Source organism: Manis javanica, chromosome X (assembly GCF_040802235.1).
Source record: "Manis javanica isolate MJ-LG chromosome X, MJ_LKY, whole genome shotgun sequence".
In the NCBI taxonomy this organism is placed as follows: domain Eukaryota; kingdom Metazoa; phylum Chordata; class Mammalia; order Pholidota; family Manidae; genus Manis; species Manis javanica.
In genome coordinates, this window is record NC_133174.1 from 92,660,782 (window position 1) to 92,679,980 (window position 19,199).

General features: G+C 37.4%; 1 protein-coding gene across 1 annotated transcript in view; it reads left to right on the forward strand.

Annotated features, from left to right (window-relative positions):
• LOC140847410 (uncharacterized) overlaps positions 1 to 19,199 on the forward strand; it is a 199,190-nt gene that overhangs the window by 92,537 nt on the left and 87,454 nt on the right. The window lies entirely within an intron of this gene.

Here is a 19,199-nt window from a genome sequence, read left to right on the forward strand (position 1 = left end):
CTGGCGGCAGCTGCCCAACAGAAAGTTCTAGAGACTTCGTGGATAAAGAGCCCTCAGTTTTCACGTGACTGAAGAGCAAAGTCTCACGAGACTACAGAGTGCCCTTTGACTTTAGAGCAAAGTCTCACGAGACTACAGAGTGCCCTTTGACTTTAGAGCAAAGTCTCACGAGACTACAGAGTGCTCTGCGGCCATCACATACGCGCAGCAAACAGTGTGCGTAGCCGCAGAGCTCACGTGACTGAACGGCTTTTTCTACCTTGTGAGGTAGCAGCCATATGGGTGCTGATGCTGGAGTGGTGGAACTCCACCCACCAAACAGTGGGTACAGATATGCACTGTTGATTTAATTTAATGTGAGTCTAAAGGAAATGAAGGCAAACCCAATGAGTGAGTTTTAGTTGTTAATTTGAAAAAAAAGTGTATAATGATTACTATCTATGTGTCAAGCACTTAAAGATGTTAAATTACTTAATAGTGGCAATTATATGAAGTAGATACAATTATTATCCCAAATTTTACAAATGAATTTGAAGCACCGATATGTTAAGTCACTTGATTAAGAAATCAGAGAAACTTATAGGTGGCAACCCATGGCTTGACCACCCAGGCACTCAAGCTCCAGACTCGAGTTTTGAATACCTGACTCTCCAAAGAAAATTAGTATTAATTCAGCATCCCTTATTCAGCCGAACTGGAAAGCCATCCTCAGTTATTGAAAAGTTGAGATCATGGAGGATCTGTTTGGCAGTCTATTTAAATAATTTCAAATATTACCAGTAATTAGAACAAACAAAGTTGAAACTAAGGCCCTCAGATTCATTTTAATGTATAAACATATCAATATACAAAATATTTGTTTATATAAAAACTGGTATGAAATGCTAGATGCTGGTTGAAAACATTTCGTTCTTTTAAATAAACTGAAAAGAGAAATATTAAGAGTTTAAACATCATCCTGGCTCTGGCCTGAATTAGAAAAATTAAAAATAAATAGAATTCTTATCAGATATCACTATATAGTTTGTGCTTTCCTAGAATGGACAGAGAAAGAGGAAGAAAAATATACAATGTCATTTTTTAACTGCATTTTATGAACACCTCTGGCTGATTTGTGTGGGAAACTAAGGCTTTGTCTGTACTGTATATCCAAAATAAATTTGATGTGGTCTTTCTGGTTTACTGGCTCAGGCAAACTTAATGCTATAAAGCAGTGTGATTATTTTTCTAGGTCCCTGCAGTGTAGCTTGGCTACATAAAAAAGCCAAAGAATATTTAGCAGACCAAATTTCCCACCAAATATACAAGTAACGACAACAGACTGCATGTTTGTAGTTCTATAAACCTACTGAAGGGGAAGTCATGATTTTTTGGAGTGACTGTATTTGCGCAAATTGGTGTTCCTTAGATAATTTCAAGAAATTGTTTATGGGACACATGTACATGCATGGTATGAAAACGGAGCTACATATTTACTGTAGAGCATATTATGAAACTTCAAGTTGGATTTAGGAAGCATCTAGATGAATTTACAGGATGGAATCTGACATTAAGACCTGATGTCTATACCAACCCTATTTTCTGATGGGTTGGACAGATGTTCAGACCCAGTCTAAGACACAACAAAATTACACCCATGCTGCCTATGTTTTGCTAAGACTTACTCTATTGACTGTGACTGAAGTTGACTTCTTTCACCAAAAGACAAAGCCTGAAGTTCTGATTATAACTTTTCTTGGAAATTCAGATTTTTTTCCTGTCAGACCTGATACTCATATCATTTATTTTTTCTCTGCAATGATTACCAAGAAAGTTTTTAGGGTTAAAAAAAATATTGAGTTACACCAATGGTGCCTTTTAGCACTCTCTAATATATACTGGGGATAGAAACTGAGCCTATGGATAAACAGCTATATGGATATGGCTTATATTTGCTAGGCAGTTTAGTCTCTGCATTTACTGCATGCTCCATTTATTTAGGTGAGGCAGGTTGATAAGCCATTCCTCTTGAATGTTATTTAGCAAGACTTACTGGGAACAACTTTTACTTTTATATTTCTATTTTGTGGTGGAAATTTGGAGGTCAGTCCTAGTGTTTTTCAGAAAAGTGGATTTACCTACAACAGAAATGGGAAAGGGAAATAATGGACAGTTGTGATACTGTTGAATTAAACATAAATAATACTGGAATGATTTTGGTTCAAACACAAATATGTACAACTGAATTAGAGGCCCTGTGTGAATTTACTTTCAGAAGGTAAAATTGATTGACCTGGTAACATTATACAGGGTATTCATCAAATGGGACTGTATCTTTATAGAAACTGTAGTCAAGGCATATTTTTCTGTGTTCCTTTAATAAATTCATTAATTAACTAGAAGTAACTTTCCTGTCAGTGTCAAACAATGGGAAAGAAGAGAACCAGTTGCAGATAACGCTCCATGTCAAAGTGCTCAGTATGTTCCTCTCCCCCAAAACAGTGTAAAATTCAACAGTTCTAGATAATGAGGTCATTCTTGGGGACTGCCACAGAATAGAAATAGAAAACTGCATCCACAATGAAAACTTATTTGAGGCCAAAGGATGGAGAGGAGTGAGAACATAAAGATCCCTTAAAGGGTTTTTGCTCATGAGCTGTGCCACCTGTCATGGTATGATTCTCTGATAGAGTTTGAAAACCCCATCCACATGAAGACCATTAAAAAATAAATCAGTGTGGTTCAAGGCTTTTTAAATTATTTAAGTGTAAATGGCTCCAGCTGGCTTTTGTTATCTGCTCAATGTAAGTATTCTTTTTCCACTCAAAAAATAATTCTAACTACTTCCTTTGAAAATATTATTAAATCAGTTTTTACATAAGCAGCCACACTGTTTTCTTGTTACAATATTACACTTCAATCTACTGCTGGTGAATATGTATGCATATGAAGTAAATGAGTGAGCTTAGCCAGTTTTCTTTAGATGAAAATTAGGCTTTGAGGACTAAGCGATACCGGTGAACTTTGTACTTCCATAATGTCACCAGATGATTTCTTATTTATCTTCTTCATGTAGCCCATTTGGGCCTAATTATAATCTAAAATGTATAAGATGCTCTGTCTATTTTCTTTTGCACAAATTCTGGAAAAACATGCCATGGCATGTGCTGTGCTTTCTAAAAACTGACAGGTACTTGCAATACCTGACTAGAACTAGATTCTGAAATTAAAATTTACTACAGTATCTGCTTTTATATGGCATTCTTCTGTATGAACCAACAACTAAAAGTCTCAAATAGTATAAATTAATAAATGTAGAGGGAGACACCAGAAAAATTGAAAATTTAAATTTAAATTCACTCAAGTCACTATGGAGTAATAGCCAATGAAGTACATATTATAGGACTAAGTGTAATTGGAAATTAAGTACTTTTGATATCTGCTACACTAAAAATAGAAAAACATACTCTAGCTATACAATTTTAGCTGGTAAAGTCAATAAGCACACACTCAACAAACTAAAGGAAAGTCTCATCAGGCAGAAACTTAAAAACTCTATAGGAGAGGAAGCTAATGTTCTCAGTTTTCTAAAGGGAACACATTCTTTAGACAGGGATTATAGAATGTAATTTATAATCTGTCTTGTAATAAACTTATCATTGATAAATTATTATCAGTAATTAGACCTGATGAAAAGGCAGGATTATCAATGTTCTTTTAAAAAATTCTTCTATTGAAAACATCAAAAAGTATGTTGACTATTATAAAATGACTCATTTCCTATGTTGCTCAGTTCCCTTAATCATGAGAATAATAAAAAATGAAACAATGGACATGATTATGTTATTTTTTTCCTTCGGCAAGAACACTTAACATGAGATGTACCTTCTTAACAGATTAAGTGTATATATACTACATTGTTATCTATAGGTACAATGTTGTACACTAGATCTCTAGCGTTTATTCATCTTACATAATTGAAATTTATACATGTTGATTAGCAACACCCCATTTCTCCTTCCTCCTAATCCCTGGTAACCATCATTCTATTCTTTGCTTCTATGAGACTGGTTTCCTTAGAGGCCGCATATAAGTATAATCATGCAGTATTTGTCTTTCTGTGACTGGCTTATTTCACTTAGCAAAATGTCCTCAAGGTTCATCCATGTTGTCATATGCAGCAGGATTTCCTTTTCTGTTAAGGTTGAATAATATTCGATTATATGTATATGCCACATTTCTTTATTTGTCTGTTGATGGACATTTAAATTGTTTCCACATTTTGACTAGTGTGAATAGCACTGCAGTTAACATGGAACTGCTACCATCTCTTCAGGATCCCACCTTCAATTCTTTTTTATAAATCCCCAGAAGTGAGATTTTTGTATCATATGATTGCTTATTTTTAATTTTTTGAGTAGCTTCTATATTGTTTTCCATAGTGGCTGCATTATTTTGCATTCCCTCCACTACAGCACAAGGGTGCCAATTTCTTCACATTCTTGCCAACATTTGTCTTTTATTTTTTTGATAATAGCCATCCTAATAGATGTGAGATGATGTCTCATTATAGTTTTAATTTGCATTTCCCTGATGATTAGTGATGTTAAGCATCTTTCCATATACCTGCTGGCCATTTGTATGTCTTCTTTGGAGAAATGTCTACTCAAGTCTTTAGCAAAAAGGAAGACAACAAGAGAGAAAAAGGGATAAAAGAGCTACAAGATAGATTACAGTTTTAAAAATGACAATAGTAAATTCTTCCCTATAAATAATTTAAATGTAAATAAATTAAACTCAAAAGATATGGAGTAGATAAATGAGACAACTATGCAATGTAGATTCATCTCTTGGAAGGATTCCACCTCCAGCTTTCTAAGGATCTCCTCGATTATAGCAGAGAGAAGCCCTAGTGCCTCCCAAATCTCTGAACTATGTAAGAAAGAAACTCGGACAAGTGTAAGACATCAAATAAACCACCTACAAAAAGTCCATTGTGTGTTTTCACAGGTTCTAAGTTATGCTGAGGCCCTTGCCTTGGGATTGGCCATGAGATACTCTACCTCTGTCTCTTTCAACATTTGTGCAATGACTATAGGTGTAGATAAGGTTTCAATTCATTCCTATCCATTGAAGTTCTTAATTCATGAGTTAACTTCAACCTTTAGAGCTTCCAGCTCTTGTGAGGAAAAAAAGTATGGTCTATAATATTGACTTTCTGTGACATTGACTGAGATCAGTAACAGTGGACCCTTGGATCCCCTTTCTAGCCATCAACCTGGTTCACACTCATTGACCATCTCTGCAGGGTTACTCCTCCACTTATCCTCCATCCACTTATCCTCTTATATCCTCCCCAGTATCACTTATATATGCCTGCTACCTTCAAGAGCATAAATAACACTCTAAAGTACTTCAACTGAGTATTTACCTATGAACCACACAGGCCTTTTCTTCTTTAAGGGAGTCAAAGCATTTTAGTCTCAAGCCCTCTCAAAGATTCCATGTTGTGCCATTGGTAGATTTGGGTACATGGTTTGGTCCTTCATGCTCTCTGATTTCAGATCACTTACCCTCAACTAAAGAGCATTGAAAAGATGCTCCATAGGAAACTCTTCCAGGACATGCACAGTTGAGCTTTGCTCACTCTGTGCTGCACTATCCAAGATATTGAGAGAGTCTTGTCTATTTATCTCCATGGGACTATTGTAAGATAAGAGAGAAACCCAGAGTGGATCTTCATAGTGCTCAGCTTTCCTCCCAGGTAAGGCCAGAGCAATCCTTGACAGTGACAGACTCAGGAGAGAGTACCAATATTCCTCCCTAACCCTCCCTCCACCCTGCAATTGTTGATTAGATATTTTCAGTTATTTCCCTGCCCATATCAGCCTGTAGTATGCCAGGCCCTGGTACTACGTAATCTAGGCAAAAATCATCATGATGGTTAATTTTATGTGTTAACTTGACAGGGCTGTTATGTGTCCAGATATTTTGGTTAAATATTATTTCTGTGTGTGTCTGAGGATGTTTCTGGATAAGATTAGCATTTGAATTGATAAACTGAATAAAGATTTCCTTCATCAGTGTAGGCAGGCATCATCTAATTGGCTCAGTGTCTGAATACAACAAAAAAGCACAGGAAGGAAAAATTGCTTTCTCTGCCTGATGATGAGCTAGGACATTGGCCTTCTCCTGCCCTTTGACTGGGATTTAGACCATCAGCTATCCTGGTTCTCAAGCATTCAGATTTGGACTAGAACGTACACAGTCACTCTTGGTTCTCAGGTATTTGGACTTACACTAGAATTACATAAGCAGCTTTTCTAGGTCTCCAGCTTACACATGGCAGATTGTGGAGCTTCTTAACTTCAATAATTGCACAAGTTAATTCTTTATAATAAACTTCTTTATTATCTATCTACATAAATATCATCTATGTATCTACTTAATCTCCTATTGGTTCTGTTTCTCTGGAGAACCCTAATACTTGTTAACTCATGGTTTTATTTTTGTATTTGTTGGGCTGCAGAGAGCTTAAATTACTCCAAACATAACTTACTGGATTTTTCTTAAGACAAAAATGATAACTAACACTCCCTAATCTGGGGAAGGAAATAGAGACTCAGGTCATGGAAGCCCAGAGATCTCCCAACAATAGGAACCCTAGGAAGACAACACCAAGACATATCATCATTAAAATGGCAAAGATCAAGGACAAGGAGAGAGTACTGAAAGTAGCCAGAGAGAGAAGAAAGATTAATTATAAAGGAACTCCCATCAGGCTATCAGCAGATTTCCTACTAGAAATTTTACAGGCCAGAAAAGAATGGCATGATGTATTCAATGCAATGAAATAGAAGGCCTTCCAACCAAGAATATTCTACCCAGCAAGATTATCATTTAAATTTGAAGCAGGGATTAAAATTTTTTCAGGTAAACAAATACTGAAGGAATTCATCAGACTAAACCAGCCCTACAGGATATGTTAAAGGACTGCTCTAGATGGAAATGTTCCTAAGGTTATATAGCTGTTGCCAGAGAAAATAAACCCACAGTAAAGGTAGTAGAACAATTAATTACCAAGCAAGTACAAAATTAAATTAACTACTCACAAAATCAGTCAAGGGATACACAACAAGTTCAGAATATGACAACTAATATATAATGTGAGAAGAAGGAAGAAAAACAAGAAGGTGGGGAAAGTACCTTTAGATTGTGTTTGAAAAGGAGTAATCAGCTATTTAGGATAGACTGTTAGATAGTAAGGAAGCTATCCTTGAATCTTTGGTAACCACAAATCTAAAACCTGCAATGGCAAAATGTATATGTCTATCAGTAATCACCTTAAATGGAAGTGCACTGAATGCACCAATCAAAAGACTCACAGTTACAGAATGGATAAAAAAACAAGGCCCGAGGCAGAGCCAAGATGGAGGCTTGAGTAGAGCAGCAGAAATCTCCTCTCAAAACCGTATATATATATATATATATTTAAAAACAGCTTTATTGGGATATAATTCACATGCCATACAATTACCCATTTAAAGTGTACAATTCAACTATTTTTGGTGTATTACATTAAATTTTTATATTATTGTAAAATATGTAACAAAATTTACCATTTGAACATTTTTTTTCTTTGAGAGGGCATCTCTCATATTTATTGATCAAATGGTTGTTAACAATAAAATTCTGTATAAGGGAGTCAATGCTCAATGCACAGTCATTAATCCATCTCAAGCCTAGTTCTCGTCAGTCTCCAATCTTCTGAAGCATAACGAACAAGTTCTTACATGGTGAACGAATTCTTACATAGTGAATAAGTTCTTACATGGTGAACAGTACAAGGGCATTCATCACAGAAACTTTCAGTTTTGATCACGCATTATGAAATATAAACAATCAGGTCAAATATGAATATTCATTTGATTTTTATACTTGATTTATATGTGGATCCCACATTTCTCCCTTTATTATTATTATTTTTATTTTTAATAAAATGCTGAAGTGGTAGGTAGATGCAAGATAAAGGTAGAAAACATAGTTTAGTGTTGTAAGAGAGCAATTGTAGATGATCAGGTGTGTGCCTGTAGACTGTGCTAATCCGAGCTAGACAAGGGCAATAAAACATCCATGGATGCAGAAGATTTCTGTCAAAACGGGGGGGGGGGGTGAGGTTCTAAGCTTCACCACTGTTGTTCCCCGATTTCTCACCTGATGGCCCCCCTGCGACTGTGCCTGTCTTAGGTTGTTCCTCCCTTGAGGAATCTTACCCGTCTCTGGCTAACCAGTCATCTTCCGGGGCCATACAGGGAAATGTAAAGTTGGTAAGTGAGAGAGAAGCCATATTGTTCAAAAAGGATAGCTTTTTACTTCTTTGCAGATTTATGCCCTGTGGCTTCTATGCCCAGAACTTGTCTCGAGGTATCTTTACCACCTGGAGGAATTATGATGCTTGGTAAATTCGATATGAGGCACGAATTCTATTTAAGGGTTGTAATTAGGAAGGAAGAAGAAAAGCTATAGAGGTAGCATATGGAAGAAAACATTAAAACCATATATATTTTTGAAAATGCAACAAATACAACTCTTCCTAAGAGAGAGACCAGAAGACACAGGACAACAGCCAGACTATATCCACACCTGTGAGAACCCAGCACCTCGCGAAGGGCGTAAGATACAAGCCGTGGCCCTGTGGGACCCAAGCGCCCCTCACCCCAGCTCCCGGTGGGAGGAGAGGGCTAAATAGCCAGTTCTAGCCATCTTCACTGGAGAGCAGACACACAGTGCATGCGTGGGGTGCTGGATACTAGGGGAACAGGACAGTAAGACCTGTGAGTGGGTCCCCACAGCCGGCACCCCTGGGACAAAGAAAAGTGAGTGCTTTTTGAAAGTCTTAAAGGGACAGTGACCCCACAGCTGGATGGAAGTGTCCCAGCACACTTACCCAACAACTGGGAATCCCGGGGAATTCCAGGCCCCCTAACCCCCTGGGCAGCAGTGCAGCTTGGATGCCCCTCAGGGAGATAAACAGCCTCATGGCCGTTTCACCTCCACCGCTGCTCTGCCATATCAGAAGAGCAGCCTGAGGCAGGCCACAACCATAGCAACCATGGAGCTTAACTCCACAGCTGCTGGGCAGGAATCAGAATCCCCATCTGTGCACAGCTGTCCAGCACAAGCCACTAGAGGTCGCTGTTCTCCCAGGAGAGGAAGGCCACAAACCAGCAAGAAGGGACGTTCTACCAGCCATCACACATGCCAGTTCCACAAACTATCGTTATCGCCATAAAAAGGCAAAAGAATTTGATACAGACCAAGATCACAGAGTTAAACCCTTAGAAGGAGACAGACCTAACCAGTCTTGCTGAAAAAGAATTCAAAATAAAGGTCATAACCATGCTGACGGAGCTGCAGAGAAATATGCAAGAGTGAAGGAATGACGTCCAAAGGGAGATTTCAGAAATGTAACAATCTCTGGAAGGATTTATAAGCAGAATGGATAAGATGCAAGAGGACATTGATGGAATAAAAACTAGAGAACAGGAATGCAGAGAAGCTGACGCAGAGAGAGATAAAAGGATCTCCAGTAATGAAACAATATTAAGAGAGCTGTGTGACCAATGAAAAAGGAACAATATCTGCATTATAGGGGTACCAGAAGAAGAAGAGAGAGAAAAAAGGATAGAAAGTATCTTTGAAGAAATAATTGCTGAAAACTTCCCCAAACTGGGAGAGGAAATAATCGATCAGAGCACGGAAGTACACAGAACTCCCAACAGAAGGGATCCAAGGAGGACAACAACAAGACACACAATAATTAAAATGGCAAAGATCAAGGACAAGGACAGAGTTTTAAAGACAGCTAGAGAGAGGAAAAAGGTCACCTACAAAGGAAAACCCATCAGGCTATCACCAGGCTTCTCAACAGAAACCTTACAGGCCAGAAGAGAATGCCATGATATATTTAATGCAATGAATCAACACACATCAACAGAATCAGAAACAAGAATGGAAAAATAATGACAGACTCCACAGAAACACAAAGAATTATTATAGACTATTTTGAAAACCTATATGCTAACAAGCTGGAAAATCTAGAAGAAATGGACAACTTCCTAGAAAAATACAACCTTCCAAGACTGGCCAAAGAAAAAACACAAAAGTTAAACAAACCAATTACGAGCAAAGAAATTGAAGCAGTAATCAAAAAACTACACAGGAACAAAATCCCCGGTCCAGATGGATTTACTTCGGAATTTTATCACACATACAGAGAAGACATAATACCCATTCTCCTAAAATTTTTCCGAAAAATAAAAGAGGAGGGAATACTACCAAACTCATTCTATGAAGCCAACATCACCCTAATACCAAAACCAGGCAAAGACCCCACCAAAAAAGAAGACTACAGACCAATATCCCTGAAGAATGTAGATGCAAAAATACTCAACAAAATATTAGCAAACCGAATTCAAAAATACATCAAAAGGATCATACACCATGACCAAGGGGGATTCATCCCAGGGATGCAAGGATGGTACAACATTCAAAAATCCATCAACATCATCAACCACATAAAGAAAAAGAAGGACAAAATCCACATGATCATCTCCATAGATCCTGAAAAAGCATTTAACAAAATTCAACATCCATTCATGATAAAAACTCTCAGCAGAATGGGTAAAGAGGGCAGGTACCTCAACATAATAAAGGTCATATATGCTAAACCCGCAGCTAACATCATACTGAACAGCAAAGAAGCTGAAAGTTTTTCCTCTGAGTTCGGGAACAAGACAGGGATGCCCACTCTCACCACTGTTATTTAGCATAGTACTGGAGGTCATAGCTATGGCAATTAGACAAAACAAAGAAATACAAGGAATCCAGATTGGTAAAGAAGAAGTTAATGTGTAACTATTTGTAGATGACATGATATTGTACATAAAAATACCTAAAGACTCCACTCCAAAACTACTAGAACTGATATCGGAATAAAGCAAAGTTGCAGGATTCAAAATTCACACACAGAATTCTATGGCTTTCCTATACACTAACAATGAACCAATAGAAAGAGAAATCAGGAAAACAATTCCATTCACCATTGCATCAAAAAGAATAAAATACCTAGGAATAAACCTAACCAAAGAAGTGAAAGACCTATACCCTGAAAACTACAAGTGACTCTTAAGAGAAATTAAAGGGGACACTAACAAATGGAAACTCATCCCATGCTCATGGCTAGGAAGAATTAATATTGTCAAAATGGCCATCCTGCCCAAAGCAATATACAGATTTGATGCAATCCCTATGAAACTACCAGCAACATTCTTCAATGAACTGGAACAAATAGTTCAAAAATTCATATGGAAACACTAAAGACCCCAAATAGCCAAAGCAATCCTGAGAAAGAAGAATAAAGTAGGGGGGATCTCACTCCCCAACTTCAAGCTCTATTGTAAAGCTATAGTAATCAAGACAATTTGGTACTGGCACAAGAACAGAGCCACAGACCAATGGAACAGACTAGAGAATCCAGACATTAACCCAGACATATATGGTCAATTACTATTTGATAAAGGAGCCATGGACATACAGTGGTGAAATGACAGTCTCTTCAACAGGTGGTGCTGGCAAAACTGGACAGCTACATACATGTAGGAGAATGAAACTGGACCATTGTCTAACCCCATATACAAAAGTAAACTCAAAATGGATAAAAGACCTGAATGTAAGTCATGAAACCATTAAACTCTTGGAGAAAAACATAGGCAAAAACCACCTCTTAGACGTAAACATGAGTGACCTCTTCTTGAACATATCTCTCTGGGCAAGGAAAACAACAGCAAAAATGAACAAGTGGGACTATATTAAGCTGAAAAGCTTCTGTACAGCAAAAGACACCATCAATAGAACAAAAAGGAACCCTACAGTATGGGAGAATATATTTGGAAATGACAGATCCGATAAAGGCTTGACATCCAAAATATATAAGAGCTCACACGCCTCAACAAACAAAAAACAAATAATCCAATTAAAAAATGGGCAGAGGAACTGAACAGACAGTTCTCCAAAAAAGAATTACAGATGGCCAACAGACACATGAAAAGATGCTCCACTTCGCTAATTATCAGAGAAATGAAAATTAAAACTACAATGAGATATCACCTCACACCAGTAAGGATGGCTGCCATCCAAAAGACAAACAGCAACAAATGTTGGCGAGGCTGTGGAGAAAGGGGAACCCTCCTACACTGCTGGTGGGAATGTAAATTAGTTCAACCATTGTGGAAAGCAGTATGGAGGTTCATCAAAATGCTCAAAACAGACTTACCATTTGACCCAGGAATTCCACTCCTAGGAATTTACCCTAAGAACGCAGCAATCAAGTTTGAGAAAGACAGATGCACCCGTATGTTTATTGCAGTTCTATTTACAATAGCCAAGAATTGGAAGCAACCTAAATGTCCATCGGTAGATGAATGGATAAAGAAGATGTGGTACATATACACAATGGAATACTACTCAGCCATAAGAAGAGGGAAAATCCTACCATTTGCAGCAACATGGATGGAGCTGGAGGGTATTATGCTCTGTGAAATAAGCCAAGCAGAGAAAGACAAATACCAAATGATTTCACTCATCTGTGGAGTATAAGAACAAAGGGAAAACTGAAGGAACAAAACAGCAGCGGAATTACAGAACCCAAAAATGGACTAACAGGTACCAAAGGGAAATGGACTGGGGAGGAGGATGGGTTGGTAGGGAGTGATAAGGTGGGGGGAGAAAAAAGGGGGTATTAAGATTAGCATGCATGGGGGGGAGAAAGGGGAGGGCTGTACAACACAGAGAAGACAAGTAGTGATTCTACAACATTTTGCTATGCTGATGGACAATGACTGTAAAGGGGTTTATAGGGGGGACCTGGTATAGGGGAGACCCTAGTAAACATAATATTCTTCATGTAGGTGTACATTAAAGATAACAATTAAAAAAAAGAAAAAGAAAGAAAGAGAAGGGTGATTACTCCCTGATAGGATAAAACTAAATGTAAATCAGCGATTAATGCATGCTTTAAATATCCTTAATTTTGATCACTTAAAGGGTGTCAGATGATCAGCTATGGAGGTACATTTTTCTGATAATACTCCTTTCTCTTATAAAAAAAAAAAGCAGTTCCTGTGTGTTGACCTCCAATGAGTTCTACACAATGGTATAAAGGGCATAACAAAGAGTGGGCAAAAGGTCTGTTTGTGTTTATACAGAGGATCAAAGCCTAATTTGGCTATCCTGAATATGAACTAAGATACGATATGAAGAAGAACTTCCAACATCAGCACTCTGGAAGAGTCATACCAGAAAGTGATCATCAAAAGACCTCAACAAAGATCCAGGCGATGCTGCAGTTGTAGCTGCATGCATCCCACCGGTTCCTGGACTTGCCATTGGAATGAAGAAGGAGATATCTAAGTTGGCCTGTGCTTTCAGTAAAACAACAAATTTGACTGGATCTATACTATTGGAACTCATCGAAGAATTAGGAGAAGTGCAAGTTGTAGCGCTCCAAAATCTTACAACTATAGACTATCTACTATTAAAAGAACATATGGGATGTGAACAGTTCCCAGGAATGGGCTGCTTTAATTTGTCTGATTTCTCTCAGACTGTTCAAGTACAGTTGGCAATATCCATCATATCATCGACAAATTTTCACAAATTCCTAGGGTGCCTAACTGGTTTTCTTGGCTTCACTGGAGATGGCTGGTAATTATAGATCTGCTTTGGTTATGTAACTGTATTCCTATTATGTTAATTTGTGTGCACAATTTAATTAGTAGTTTAAAACCTATACATGCTTAAGTTACTCTACAAGAAGATATGTTAAAGAAATAATCAATCTTCCTATGTTTTCTTTCGTCTGCTACCTCTATAGCTTTTCTTCTTCCTAATTACAACCCTTAAATAGAATTCGTGCCTCATATCGAATTTATCGAGTATCATAATTCCTCGAAGTGGTAACGATACCTCAAGACAAATGCTGGGCATAGAAACCACAGGGCATAAATCTGCAAAGAAGTAAAAAGCTAACCTTTTCAAACAATATGGCTTCTCTCTCACTTACCAAGTTTACATCTCCCTGTATGGCCCTGGAAGATGACTGGCTAGCCAGAGATGGGTAAGATTCCTCAAGGGAGGAACAACCTAAGACAGGCACAGTCGCCGGGGGGCCATCATGTGAGAAATTGGGAATCAACAGAGGTGAGGCTTAGAACCTCACCCCCACTGTTTTGAGAGAAATTTTCTGCATCTGTGGTTGTTTTAATGCCCTTGTCTAGCTCGGATTAACACATAGTCTACAGGCACACCTGATCATCTACATTTGCTCTCTTACAACACTAAACTCTGTTTTCTACCTTTATCTTGCATCTACCTACCACTTCAGCATTTTATTAAAAATAAAAATAATAATAATAATAAAGGGAGAAATGTGGGATCCACATATAAATCAAGTATAAAAATCAAACAAATATTCATATTTGAACTGATTGTTTATAGTTCATAATGCGTGATCAAAACCGAAAGTTTCTGTGATGACTGCCTTTGTACTGTTCACCATGTCAGAACTTATTCAGTATGTAAGAATTTGTTCACCATGTAAGAACTTATTCAGTATGTAAGAATTTGTTCACCATGTAAGAACTTGTTTGTTATGCTTCAGAATTTTGGAGACTGACGAGAATTAGGCTTGGAGTTAATTAATGATTGTGCATTGAGCATTGACTCCCCTATACAGAATTTTATTGTTGTTAACAACCATTTGATCAATAAATATGAGAGATGCCTTCTCAAAAAAAAATGGAATGGGAAGATTCTGGAGTCTTGCTTTATGTTGGGAAATGGTGTAACTTACTTTAGTTCCCTTTGTTTAGAATTCCTATTTTTAAAAAGGAGAGAAGGATCTCATTTTGTTTTTTTTTTTGAAAGCATGTTTATAATTACATTTTGTATTTATACATGATTATGTATGTGTGTGCTTTATGCATAAAGTTAATACAATAATAATAAAAAGAAAAATTAATAAATAAAAATGTGGATGCCTTTGGGAAAAAAAATTCAACATTCTTTCATGATAAAAACTCTGAACAAAATGGGCATACAGTGTATATTCCCCAACATAATAAAGGCCTTATATGAGAAACCCACAGCTAGCATCATACTTAACAGTGAAAAGCTGAGAACATTTCCTCTAAGATCAGGAAGAAAACAGGGAGGCCCACTCTCACCACTTTTATTTAACATAGTAGTGGAGGTTCTAGCCATGGCAATGAGACAACACAAAGAGAAAAAAGACATCCAAATTGGTAAGGAAGACGTTAAACTGTCACTGTTTGCAGATGACATGATATTATACTTAGAAAACCCAAAGACTCCAACCAAAATCTATTAGAAATAATAACTGAATTCCACAAAATTTCAGGATACAAAATTAATACACAGAAATATGTTGCATTCCTATACACTAACAACAAATTTGCAGGAAGATAAATCAGGAAAAGAAATACATTTACATTTGTATCAAAGAGAATGAAATACCTAGGATTAAACATACCCAAGGAAGTGAAAGACATATACCCTGAAAGCTACAATACACTTATGAGAGAAATTAAAGATACCAATAAATGGAAACAGATTCTGTGCTCATAGATAGGAAGAATTACTATTGTCAAAATGGCCATCCTGCCTAAAGCAATCTACAGATTCAATGCAGTCCCTATCAAAATACCAAGAGCATTCTTCAACAAACTAGAAGAAGTAGTTCTAAAATTCATATAAAACCACAAGAGACCCTGAATAGCCAAAGCAATCCTGAGAAAGAAGAACAAAGCTGGGGAAATTATGCTCTCTGACTTCAAGCTCTACTAAAAAGCTAATGTAATCAAAAGAGTTTGATACTGGCACAAGTACAGACCCATAGATCAATGGAGAATAAAGAGCCCAGGTATAAACCCATGTATATATGGTCAAATAATATATGATAAAGGAGCCATGAATTATAGAGTTGAAAAAAGACAGCCTCTTCAACAACTGGTGTTGGCAAAACTGGACAGCTACATGTAAGAGAATGAAGCTGGATTATTGTCTAACTCCAAACACGAAAGTAAACTCAAAATGGATCAAAGACCTGAATGTAAGTCATGAAACCATAAAACTCTTAGAAGAAAACATAGGCAAAAATCTCTTGAATATAAATATGAGCAACTTTTTCCTGAACATATGTCCTCAGATAAGGGAAACAAAATAAAAAATGAGCAAGTGGGACTACATCAAACTAAAAATCTTCTGTACAGCAAAGGACACCATCAGCAGAACCAAATGGCATCCTACAGTATGGGAGAATATATTTGTAAACAATTTATCAAATAAGAACCCATTCACTTCAACATCCCAAAAAAAATAACCTGATTAAAAAATGGGCAGAGGAACCTGAACAGACTCCTCTCCAAAGAAGATATACTAATGGCCAACAGGCACATGAAAAGATGTTCCACATTGCCAATTATTAGGGAAATGGAAATTAAAAGTACAATGAGCTACCACCTCATACCAGTGAGGATGGCCACTATCCAAAAGACAAGAAACAACAAATGCTTGCAAGGATGTGGAGAAAAGAGAACTTTCCTACACTGTTTGTGGGAATGTAAGTTGCTTCAGCCACTGCAGAAAGGAATAGGAAGGTTCTTCAAAAAACTAAAAATAGAAATACTACTTGAGCCAGTAATTCCAACCCTGGAATTTACCTGAAAAAAACAAGATCTCAGATTCAAAAAGACATATGCACCTCTATGTTTTTCACGGCACTATTTACAATAGGCAAAATATGGAAGCAACCTAAGTGCCCATCAGTAGATGAATGGATAAAGAAGAGGTGGTACATATATACAATGGAATATTATTCAGCCATAAAAGGTAAAGAAATTCTGCCATTTGCAACAACATGGATGGATCTGGAGGGTATTATGCTCAGTGAAATAAGTGAGGTGGAGAAAGACAAATACCAAGTGATTGCACTCATTTGTAGAGTATAAAAGCAAAGCAAAATGGTAGTAGACTCATAGACACCAAGAACACACTAGTGGTTACCAAAGGCGAGGGATTGCGGAGGGTGGGTGAGGAGGGAGAAGGGGATTAAACGGCACTATAATTCCCAATCACAGTATAGGTAGGTTACTGGGATGGTAGTACAGCAAGGAGAATACAATTAATGATTCTATAACATCTTACTATGCTGATAGACAGTGACCGCAATGGAGGGGGTGAGGTCTTGATAATACAGGGAAATGTTGAACCACTGTGTTGTGTATATAAAGCCATCATAAGGTTGTATATCAATGATAATTTAATCAAAAATATATTCAAGGTGCCTTTTACTGACATCTTCAGGGGAACAAAAGAAGAGGTTCCCTGGCACATTGCACAGCAAAACCTCATCAAAACTCCTTTCATTAGACAGTCTTGCCTTCCTTCCAGGAAGCCTCATGAGAAAGATACAAAGAAATAAAGGATAAGTTTCAATGAATGGAACAGTTCTGGAATGTTGCAACTTTGGTGAGGTTATCCATTAGGAAATGCCTTGTTCTAATGCAAATACATTTGAGGCAGGAGGGTTGCCATCAACATAGAAGGTCAAGGGAGGAGTCAGGTGAAGGCACCACAAAACTTTCTTAATGCCAGAATATCTCACAAATCTGAGATGCCCATACTTATTCACCACTTTAGCTTAAAATATTTGGAACATCTTTGGAATATGAATAATAAAATACATATAAATTTCCAAAGAGAGATATCTTTAAGATATGGAGGAAGCCAACACTCCACTAACATATACACATGGAGTCGTTATAAGATTTGCTGGCTACCACCTGAGTAGAGGATAGGGAACTCCAGGACAAATGAGGAACTTGCAAAACATATATTCAATATCCTCTCAAGTCCTCTAATTATTGTTTTCACCTGACAAGAGCAGAGTGATATTTTCTTCCTTTAGGATTTCTTTAGGACAGGGCAAGCTTCATCAGGAAGCATGTGACATTTGTTTTAATTAAGAGAAAAGGAGAATTTTACTGGGAACATGAGTTCATCTAGGGATTGCTGTGTGGAGTATACACAAAGTCCATGGGCTGATAAATTTCTAGTATCTTGCTTATCAATATTGATGGGAACATGTACAAAGTAGCCATGATGGGAGAGATGGAGGCCACACCTGGGCCTAACACTATGGGCCTTGACTTATCCAGGTGGATTTAGCTTTGCTACTATTGAATATTCAACCTTCCAACAACAGAAACCAATGTTGAACCCCAAATACAGAGACCAACTTAATATACTGGGCCTTTTCCCTCCGAAAAAGCCAATAACTCTTCTGAGAATATGCACATACTTGAGGTAATTGTTTGCCTGTAGGACTTCAGCCATCACATCCATCTAAGACCACACAGAATTTTGGATTCACTGTCATGAGATTCTCAGAAAACATATCAGATGAGGAGTGCTGCTTTGCAGTAACAATGTATGGAAATTGACCCATAAACATGGAATCCACTGGTCATATGACAATCTGTATCACCCAGAAACTGCTGCCTATGAGAGGATTAGGGCAGACTGTTGCAGGCCTGAATCAAGTTCTGTTTGGAGGCAATATTTCAGTAGCACTGGGAGTCATCCCTTAGGACATAGAATACATCACGAGTAAAAAACTTTTATGTAGTTCTGGTCCTTAAGAGGAATAATAAATAGATCTGAGCAACAAGGGATATAAGCATGAGTGACCTCATTTGCTATCATTCTAACTGACCCAGTTGGAGAAATTTGAGTGCCTGTTTTGTAGAACTTTGAGCTATTGAATTATAAACTGCAAATGCCACTTGTACACTTTGTCCTCCTTGTACCCATCAAACATCTTGCAGAAAGAGGAGTCACTGTCCTAGCAGAGGTAACTGACTATGATCATCAGGAGAGGGTAGGGATACTATTACACATTCAAAGAGGGAGAAATATATTTGGCTCCCAAGTGATCCACTAAGTGCTTCTTGGTACTCCCCTGACCATTTCCTGGTTTTGATATTGTATTACAGTAACGCAAGATGTTATCATTAGAAAGTGAGTAAAGGGTATACATAACCTCCCTGCACGTTTTTTGCAGCTTTTTGTAAATCAGTAAT